Source organism: Triticum aestivum, chromosome 4D (assembly GCF_018294505.1).
Source record: "Triticum aestivum cultivar Chinese Spring chromosome 4D, IWGSC CS RefSeq v2.1, whole genome shotgun sequence".
NCBI classification, from domain to species: Eukaryota; Viridiplantae; Streptophyta; class Magnoliopsida; order Poales; family Poaceae; genus Triticum; species Triticum aestivum.
This window is the reverse complement of record NC_057805.1, coordinates 339,342,103-339,352,949: the sequence shown is the minus strand read 5'-3', so window position 1 is coordinate 339,352,949 and position 10,847 is coordinate 339,342,103. Positions and strand designations below refer to the sequence as shown.

At 42.2% G+C, this 10,847-nt stretch overlaps 1 long non-coding RNA gene across 1 annotated transcript; it reads right to left on the bottom strand.

Annotated features, from left to right (window-relative positions):
- Window positions 1-263: 263 nt before the first annotated feature.
- Window positions 264-1,007, bottom strand: LOC123099999 (uncharacterized). The gene is made up of 2 exons (XR_006448325.1): window positions 925-1,007; window positions 264-840 (listed from the first exon to the last, which is right to left on the bottom strand). It is a non-coding gene; the product is annotated as an uncharacterized lncRNA (long non-coding RNA).
- Window positions 1,008-10,847: the final 9,840 nt, after the last annotated feature.

Genomic DNA, 10,847 nt, shown 5'->3' with positions numbered 1-10,847 from the left:
GATATAGTTTTTTTAGTATGTAGTATGTAGTATGTTGTATGAAATTGAAGTAAAATAGTGCTGAGTTCCATACATCAACAAGCTATATCCATGTCCAATTTAATTAGGATCTTGTAATGATCACGTACAACGTAATTCTCTCTAGCAGCCATATAGGTAGCACGTTTGTAGGTAGTAGTATAGAGTATATGTGTATATAAAAAGGGAGTATGTCCCGGCAAAAAAAGAAGAAGAAAAAGAAGTATGTATGGAGTATACATATAGGAGTACCGTGAACGTGATTTACAACAGTATATCTACATAGACATCAAGCTAATGCATCCGATCAGATCAGTTTGAAGTAGTACGCGACATCCATGTACATGATGCAGACGTGATGCCATGCATGGATCATCGGAAGATCTCAATGGGAGGTTCCCATGATCTCCGCCACCGTACATCATTAGCGGAGCCGTTGCCGTATGTTGCCCTTGCACCGCTGAACTTGTGGACATGCGGCCATTCGTCGTCGTTGCCGTCGCAACTAAGTAGGGCTGCATCTGAGCATCTACAGCAGCCGTACGTTGTTCTCGTCGCAGCTGACATGCCGATAGTCGCCTGTTAGTTTCTGCGCCTCCTAGGTATTGACGGCATCGGCAAACACTCGCATGCAGGAGCAGCATCAATCCATGCGCGCCCAAGACAGGACTCAGCAGAAAAAAGGAATAAAAATCAGTATGATGTATACGTACAATTGCTTTTCGATCCAATTTCATACTTGAAACACGTCATTACAGTTGGCAGGGATGGGAAGTTCATGGCCGGAGGCCGGCGCTGGAGAACATTGGAGCCATGTCCCGCCTGATGATTCAACAAAAGCAGAATAGGAAATGAATCAGCCTCTCACGTATATGCATGTACTTCAGCAGAACAATGATTGCGTACCTTTTTCCTTTTGCCGTTTTGTTGAATATCCGCTGGACGTAGAGATCTACTCTAGTTGGAGAGAGAGATGAGGTTATTTAGATTGCATGCATCCTCCAGATCCAATCTTAAATATATACAGACGACCAAAACGATCGGCTAGGCCAAGAAAATCGGAAGCTCAGCTAACTAATTAAGCGGGTCCAAATAAATCCAGCTTGCCTCCACCCATAACCCGTTAAGATGAGATCGGATCTTGATGCAATCAGATGGCAGCGGGGGCAATGGTAACTACCACTAGGTGGTAGGATATATTTTTCATATATATATATATATATAATAACACCCGCTAAGAGTCTTATTCTGCACACAATTCTTTATTCTGCTAACACCTTCGACCCCGCCCTCCCTCTCAGGCTCTCACCTTCTTCCTCTCTCCTCCCCACTTCCCCTCCTAACATGCCCGACGCCTCTCCCCAGACACCACCAACAGCGCCCTCGCTGCCCCACCTAGCCCACTACCTTCCGCGATTGGTGCGTCCCCAACCCCCTCCAACCGCCGGCGCGCCCCCAACCCCCTCTCACGGCCGGCGTGCCCCACCTACCTCCCATGGCCGGCGCGCCCCCAACCCCCTCCACGCCGGCCCATCCCACGGCCATAGCGGGATCCGGCCGCCACTGGCCGCCATCATTCCGCCCCACCCCCATCCCCCCGATGCACGACCCCCACCTCCTCCTACCTTCCTCCCACACCTCCTCACCTTCCTCCCCCAACCGTCGCCGGCATGCCCCTTCCCACCGCCTTCCCTGCGCCGCTGGCCCCATCTTGTGCCGCCCCGCCTCCAACCCGTGCTCACCCTCCTGCCTTCTCTTGCGACGCCGGCCATGACGCCCTCCCACATCGATCTGACACCCACGGGGCGCCCCTTTTCTTGCGCCGACCCGGCACCACCACCGCCCCCCGTCATCCACCTCCACCTCCGTCCTCCTGTGCCTGCCAGACGACAAATCTGACAGGACCCTCCCCCACTCCCTCCTATTGTGCCTGCCCGGCGACGAATCCGGACGGATCCTCCTCCACCTCCGTCCTCCCGTGCCTGCCTGCCGGCTGGATCCTCCTACACCTCCCTTTTCCCGTGCTAACCGGTCACCGATCCAGCAAGATCCGCCACCTCTCTCCTCCCACTCCTTCCTGGAGACGGATACATCGGGATCCTCCTGCAGCTCCTTCTTCTACGGCGGTGTCGAGCTCTCTGCCCTCCCCTCTACGGCCGGGCTCCCGCACCCCACGCACCGTCCACCGTGGACTTCCCTGACGACGACGCTCGACGAGCAGAGGTGCAGTCCGGCTCCACGAGGCATGCAATGCGGCGCTCCCTGCCTTCCCACTGGCGGTGTGGTTCGCCCCCCCCCCCACCCACCTCCCTAGCGACCGCTTGCCCGCGGTTGATTCCTCTCCGCCCGGTCCTTTCCGTGATGGGATCTGCAGTTCTCTTCTACCACTTAGCGGCTGACTTGTTGGCAGAGAGAAGGACGGCGGCGGCTACCACTTCGGTGGGAGCAGCAGGAGAGTTTGCGGTGGCGCTTCTGCCTCTGGATATCACGGTCCTGTAGTTTCGGATTGTGCCCCGTTGTAGTTTTTCTTTTCTTTTTCTGAACTAGCCTCGTTGCGGTTTTGGTATCTTTGTTGATCAGTGATTCGGTGCAGTTCGGCTCGATCGGTGATGCGGTTCATCTGTCGATGCCCTTGATGTTCATTTTTTTCTGTGGTATTCATATTTTTTAGGTGAAAAATTGTATTCATATTTTTGCTTGCTTGTGCAGGGCGGTTCGCTTGGGTCATCGGTGAAGTACAGCTGGGTGTAGTACAGCTGGTTGTGCAAGATGTTACAGTGTGGGAGTGGATCCACTGGCCAGCGACATGAAGCCCACAAGATGGAAAATACCGTTTGCCGTAGGCGGTCCTGTGGTTGTGCTGCAGTGCGCTCCCAAGCGAGTTCGTGTATGTGTGTGTGAATGACGGTGGCAGCCAAACAACAAAGTCGCTCGCATTGAACGGCGTTTGCAGCTCACACAGGCTCGCAGCTCACAAAAATATATTTTTTGTGTATTTTTCAGATTTTTGCTGTTGATTTGGGTGAATTCAGTTTCTAATGTAGTTTGTTAATTCTCTCTGTGTAGTTCGGCTGGCACGGCCATGAGGTTCAGCCAGCTCCTGCTTGTAGTTCGCCATGGTAGCCTGGACACTCCGGCTTGTTGCATGTTGCACCTTGTCGACGGTGGTGTAGCCTGCACGCGTGCAATACCGTGATGCAGTGCGGTGTGTGCGGCCTGCAGCTCGGTGCAAGTGGGCATGCAGTTTAGTTCGCTGTCTATGGATTTTTATGTGTATCGAATGTATCTGGTTGGTATATGATGTATTGTGTGTAAAAAGTTATTTGTTGGGGAGTTCATTTCAGCAAGCATTAATGGTTCATTTTCAAGAGAAAAATGGATTGATGCAACCCACTTCGAGGAGTCTTGTAGGTTCACTGCATTCAATACGGAAGAAACAGAGTGTAGTTCACTTGTTTCATCGCAAACGGTGCAGCCCACTATGTCTTTATCAGATAGCTGCGGCTTTGAAGCTCACTTTGTTGTCTCATGCAGTTTGCTATAATACTCCTCCACGTTCGCTTGGTAAAAAGGAAAAAAAAGTATCTCAAAGAAGCTCGCTTTTAATTATATGTAGTTCACTCGCTCGGTCCCTACGGTCCCGGTCTACGCACGTAAAAAATATTGAGTTTGGAAAAAACTCACGTGGTTCACTTTGGTTAGTGTCGCGGCCCGTTTACGGTAGTCTCGAGGTTCACTTTTCATATTATTGCGGTTCACCAACGCTTGACATGAAGCACAGTCTACCTTGTTTGGGAAAATTTTTGTCCCACAAAAAAGAAATCATGCAGTGCACTTGTCCGTCTGATGAAATACGGTTTTTAGTTTAAAGCAGTGCGGTTTGCTACCTCGTTTGAGAAAATTTACGTCCCACAAAAAAGAAATCATGCAGTGCACTTGTCCGTCTAATGAAGTGCGGTTTTCCGTCTAAAGCAGTGTGGTTTGCTGTCTGATACAGTATAAACGACGATTTTGATGCCGCGAAAAAACAGAGTGTCCGCATTTCGTTAAAATCTAAATTGCTTTTAAACCGTAAGGAATCAGAGAGAGTGTTCTACATGAAAAAGCTGCACCTCATCGGTATCTTTCCAACGGCGTACAATCTGAATCATTTCGACCAGCGGTTTGTAAAAATTTCGCGAAAAACGGCCGCTGCCTCTCGTAGTCAGCCGAACGATTTTCAAAATTAACTAAAAACCGTAAGGAATCTCAAAACCATTTCTACATATGAAAGTTGCGCCTTGTCCATAGCTTTCCAACGATGTATTACACGCCTCGTTTTGACAAACGGTCCAAATACTAGAGCGAAAACAGTACCAAAAATTGCAAAAATTTCAAAAAAACCGTAATTCCGTGATTTAGTAAATTTGAAACTGCTCTTAAATCGTAACAAATTAGAGAATATAATAGATATGAAAAAGATGCGCCTCGACGATATCTTTCCAACGGCGTATCATTTGCTTTATTCCAATGAGCGGTTTAGAAAAAATCACGAAACTACGCTCGCTGCCACTCGTCATCCGCTGCACCGTTTTTGAAACTGCTCTTAAACCGCGAGGAATCTCGAAAAGTGTTCAACATGGCGAAGTTACGCCCAATCCATAGCTTTCCAGCAGTATATTATGCGCCTCGTTCCGATGAACGGTTAAAAAATTAAAGCGGAAACAGTACCGGAAAAACACTGCGTGCAGTTTTTTCCGACACGAAGTTCACTAGTCTGTATTGCAGTGCTCTTGATATAGAAAGTGTAGTGCTCTCGTATTGAGCGTGTAGTGCGGAAGTGTTATCAGAATATAAACGATAGAACGAAATTAAGGAATAAAACGAAAATAAAAATGTGAAGAAGAAAAAACATGGGTGACATCAATGTGATGTCAGCAGGCGGTGCATTGGGATGTCCATTTTACTCATTCAGCGAAAGAACCATGACGAGCTAAATGGCCCAGCCCATATAATCGTGATGGCGGATTTGCGGGCTACTCTACACGAGACTAATATCCCGCTCCACGTGAGATGAACGGAAAACCCTATTTGCCGCTCGTCGCGGCAAAATGTTGGGGGAACACACAGGCGATCGAGCAATTCTTTCAGGTGGGCTGGCCCATTAAGTGTTTCCAGGATTCCCGGATTTCGGAAACTTCTAGGACGTTCCAGCCGATTCTTTACGATTTTGGGAACCTTCCAGCAGGTTCTTGAATCTGTTTTTTTTTTTCTGTTTTTGTTTTCGTTCTTTCGTTTTTCTTTGTTGTTTTTCTTCTTTTATCTCTTATTTCTTTCTCTTTTCTCTTCTTTTCTGATTTTCTGCTCTTCTTTTTTCAAGTTTATTTTCCTTTTTCAACAAATGTTCAGACATTAGATAAATATTCGAATTTCTTAAATTTTGTTCACATATTGGAAAATTGTTCCTGTTTTAAAATTCTGTTCACCAATTGAAAAAAAGTTTAGAATTTGATTTTTTTTTCAAGAAATGTTCGGAAATTCCAAAGAGTTTAGAACTTCAAAATTCTGGAAAATGTACGCATTTTTTATTTTTGCTCAGAAATATGAAAAGAATTCACAATTTTTTTTAAAAATTCCCCTTCTCATATTTTTCGCACATTAAAAAATTGTTCATGTTTTCTAAATTTGTTCATAAATTCAAAAAATGTTGGCGTTTTGAAAAAACATGTTCATGGTTTCAATTTTGTTCCTGCTTTTTAAAAAAGTTCACATTTTCAAAAAAAAATCGCAATTTCAAGAAATATTCTCGTTTTCATTTTTTCAAGAGTTTTCAAACTGTGCACGTTTTCATTTTCTTCGGAAGTTTTGAAATTGTTTGGTTTCAAATTTTTGTTCACAAATTTCAAAAAAATTCGGACGGTTCAAACATGTTCTTTTTGTCAAAAATTGTTCGCAAATTTAAAAAATGTTTATGTTTTCATTCTCTTTCAGAAGTTTCGAAATTGTTCAGTTTCAAATTTTGTTCACAAATTTCAAAAAATGTTATTGTTTTCACATTTTTCAAAATATGTTCGCGTTCTGTAATTCTGTCTTGGAATTTCGAAAAATGTTCCCGTTTCAAACAAAATGTTCCTGATTTTAGAAAATATTTTTGTTTTAGAATTTTGTTTGCAAAATTAGTAATATGTTTGTGTTTCACATATCCGTTCGGGTTTTTTTCAATAAAAAATACTTCTGAAATTCAAGATATAATTTGGATCTGTGCTGCGGGTTGGTTCTTTAAGATTAGCGCTGCAATAGAACCTGTAATGACTGCTAGCTCAATTGGTTGTGCCACATCAGGTATAGCATGAGGTCCTGGTTTTGAATTCCTGCGACGGCGTTTTTTTAGCTATTGTGTGTCGTTCACTATATTCATGGGCCGGCCAAGTTGGACACCCGCCTGTGCGATACCGCGCCTGTTTGCCGCTGCGAGCGGCGAATAGGAGCTCCCCTCCTATATAATGCATTTTGTGTCTATATGAGTGTGTCGCAAAGGGTTCGACGTAACTGGGCCGGTCCACCGTATGAGAAGGTGAAAATCCCCAAAAAGCGAGAGCAACTAGTTAACGAGCGTTCCTTCGGAAGCCTCGCAACGATCAGCGCCACTTGGCGCGCTCCCAGCCGCATGTTGTGCTCTTGGCGCTCCCTTCGGATTTTATTTTTTTATTTTTCCGCACGCGTTTTCGGCTTTTCAAATGGTTTTTTCCAGATTTTTTCGACGTTTCGGTTTCCCACCGGTCTTTCTAAAATTTTGGACAAAAAAATTCAAAAAAAATATTTTTGCATAAAAATGCGTTTTTTTCATTCGCGAGAGTCACGGTTTTGCTTTCGCGAGAGTCACGGCCGTGCCTCTCAGAAACGAAAAAAATGTTTTCTATTTTTTTTCCTTCGGCGAGAGGCACGGTTTTGCTTCCGAGAGAGGCACGGTTGTGCTTTCGCGGGAGTCACGACCGTGCCTCTCGGGAACCGAAAAAACGTGTTTTCTATTTATTTTTTCCTTCCGCGAGAGGCACGGTTGTGCTTTCACAGTGCCTCTCAAAAACAAAAAAAATGTGTTTTTTGTTTTTTTTTCTTTCGCGAGAGGCACGGTTTTGCTTCCGCGGGAGGCATGGTTGTGCTCTCGTGAGAGCCACGACCGTGCCTCCTCGGAAACGAAATAAAGCGTTTTCTCTTCTTTTTTTTCCTTCCACGAGAGGCACGGTTTTGCTTCCGCGAGAGGCACGGTTGTGGTTTCACGAGAGGCACGGGCGTGCCACTTTTGAAAAGGGAAAAAATCCGTGCTCCGGTTCGGTTTTTTCGTCCGGTTTTTTCGCCCTTTTTTCATGAAATAAAAGTTCGTCAAAACATATCAATATGTGATCTAGTTTTGAAGGTCTCGACGTGAGGAATTCAACGATGAAAATGGTTTGAGATTTGGATGCACGATTAAAGAGATAAAACATTTTGAATAAACGAATCTACGAAAAAAAGAAAAAACCCACAGGTTGCGACAAGTGACGCACATGCAGTGCGCCACTTGTCGCAACCTGAGAAGGTGGAAGTGATCTTTGCAGTGACTACTCCTTAACTAGTGATTTCACCAAAAAGGGCCTACTACAGCGCCCAATAGGGCTGGCCCACGAAACGCGCACAACATCGAAAAACATATCTAAAAAAGCAAGAAAAACTCTCTCCAGGTTTCGAACTCACACGGTTCCACTAACCTACGTGTTCTACTGACTACTCGAGCTACCGGCGAATAGTGATAGGTAACAGCGCCAACCACAAAATAACAATGTCGCTGCGATATTGTAATGCACATAACTGTACAGATGTATATTTTTGAATTATTTGACCAAAAAATCGTGAATTTGATAAGTTTCATAGATTTTAAAAAAAAGTTCGTCAATTTTAAAACAAAAGTTCGTCAAATTTGAAAATTGTTCGTGTATTGAAAAAAGATCATCGATTTTGGAAAAAGTTCATCAAAATTGAAAAAAGTTCATGGATTTTCAAAAAGTTGATTGAATTTGAAAAAAAATCATCGAATCTGAAAAATAAGTTCATGGATTTTTTAATAAACTTCACAATTTTGAGAAAAGTTCATGATTTTTTGAAAAAAAGTTCACTGATTTTGAAGGAAAGTTCTTCAATTCACAATCGTGCATTTAACAAAAAGAAATAAATAGAAATATAAAAAATAACAAAAAAAAGAAAAGGAAATGCAAACTGAAGAAAGAATACAAAGAACACAAGAAGTTACCATGAATAAGCTTGCAATGGTCCTAGTGGTTGGCGCGGTGCGCTGCGAACGTACATTTCTCCGGTTTTGCTGCACACTATTTTCTGCACATTACATCTTGTGACAGAGGGAGTGCGCTGCACGCGCCTGTTTGCAAAAACACCTGTAACGGGTGCCTGCAGCGCTGAATAGGAAACGCCAAATGGAGCAACCATGCGAGGAATCAAATTAGCCACCTCACGCTACTGAAACATGCTGCTAGCCACTAAATTGATGGCTTCTGGTCTTGATGGGATGCGCAAAATATTTAAGATAACACTGCAGTGTTGTGATTTAAAACATTTTTTAATTTTTTTGAAACGTTTCTTGAAAACTATATTTTTTTTGAAATGACATATTTTTTTGAGAGCTCAAATGATTTTCGGAATTCCAAAGTTTTCTTGAAAAAGTGAAATTTTTTGTAATTCTAAATATTATCATTCAGATATTTTTTGGAAAACTTGGACAATCTTTAAATAAGGATAAGTTTCGAAAATATGAACAATTTTGCAAAAATGCAAACAACTTTCAGAAATACGAACTATTTTTAAACGTCTGAACTAAATTTGCAAAAAAAGCGAACATTTTTTGGATCTGTGATCAATATTTATAGTGAGAATATTTTTCGGCACTCTGAAAACTAGAAAGCACAAAAAAATTATGAAACGAAAATAAATTGGAAATTTTCAAACTATTTTTTTGGAAAATTGAACGATTTTGGGGAAAATGAACATTTTTTTTGAATTCAACTACTACCTCCGTCCGAGTTTATTGGTCCCCTTCGTATTTTGCGCCCAACTTTGACCGTAGATTTAACTAATAAATTATAAGTTGTATGTCACAAAACTTATATTGTTGGATTCATATTTGGATGAGGTTTCTAATGAACTATTTTTTAGGGTATATAACTTATTTTTTAATACTTAAATGAAAGGTCAGAGTTTGACCCAAACTACAAGAAGGCATAATAAACCAGGACGGAGGTATTTTTATTTTGAATATTTTTTTCAAAATTTTGAATTTATGATTTTTTTAAATATACTGTACTTTTCTGAATTCTGCAATTGAAAAAGAAACAGGGAAAACGAAAGTAAAAAATCCAAAAGAAAATAAAAAAACAAAAAAGTGAAGAACCAGCATAGAAAACCAACAGAAACCGGAAAATAGACCGAGAAAAGAACCAGAAAAAAGACCTAGAATTCCTAATACCAAAGTAGGAGAACTTGCGAAATTGGCCAGCCCAGATCCCAGCCTTCTGTACGAATGCGTCAAATGGAGAATTGCGCTCGTCTCGTCTGAAGGGTTTTACTCTCCCGTCACTTCTTGCCCATTTCGCTGTTTCGTTTTTCCGTTCGCTGGTTTCTCGTTCGTTCGATTGTTGTATTGTTTGTTGGTTGGTTCATTTTTTCTGTCTTTTCCTTCGGTTAATTTTTTCTATGTTTTCCACCTGGGTTTTCTCGGTTTCCTGCTTGTTTGTTTTAGTTTTCTTGTTTCTGTTATTATTATTATTATTATTATTATTATTATTATTATTATTATTATTTGTTTTTCTCCTTCTTTGTTTCATTTTTATGAACAATATTTAAATTCATGAACTTTTTTATAATCCGCAAACTTTTTCAAATTCATGAAATTTTAGCGCATTAATTTATCTAACTCATGAACTTTTTTCAAATCATTGCACTTTTGAATTGTTTTTGTGAAATTCATTAAAATTTTCCAAATTTCATGAACTTTTTAAAAATTCATGAATTGTTTCTTAAATTTCATGAACTTTTAGCTGTGAACTTTTTTTAAAATTCAATAAGTTTTTTTTCCAATTTTTCCCAATTTCATTTACTTTTTCCGAATTTGTGAGTTTTTCAAATTTCACGAACTTTCCAAATTCACAAACTCTTTTCATTTTTATAAACTTTTTCCAAATTTGCGGTTGTTTTAAGAAACTAAACTCTTTTCAAATTTATGATTTTTTTGTAGTCATCAACTTTTTTTCAAAAGTCAATGACAACTGAGTAGTAAGTTAACCAGTCAATTGGTCAACCAGCCAACCAGTTAGAAGCGAGCGAGCGAACTTCGCGTGTCGTTCTAGTCCCGTGCAATCGGTCCACGTTTTGTTGGGTCGACCCAGTATCATCACCTTCGAGCGCCAGTAAGCTAACCTAACGGTGTGAGCGCCGGTTAGGACCTCCCCCGCACGTGTCTCACCGCCGAACCGTGTCTACCGCAGTGGTTGTACGCACCTGCACGCGCCACGCGCTTCCGAGACTTATTGAACTCGCCAAGATCAGTCTCGATCGATGCCCCTCCTAGATCGTCTCGAGAAGACAACCGCTAAATTGTTCGCTTTCTAGATCGCTCCTGGCAGAACTCCAACGATGATATCTTCCACCTCAGAAAGAATTTAGCTCATGATAGGGCTTGTTAGTATTATTAGAGGTGCATAGTCGAACATCTGATGACCAAATAATCTAGATTTGTTAACGAGGTTTATCGAACATTGACTGCTTCCTTGGGCCTACGGGCGCTCCTCCACGCCGGCGCAATACCA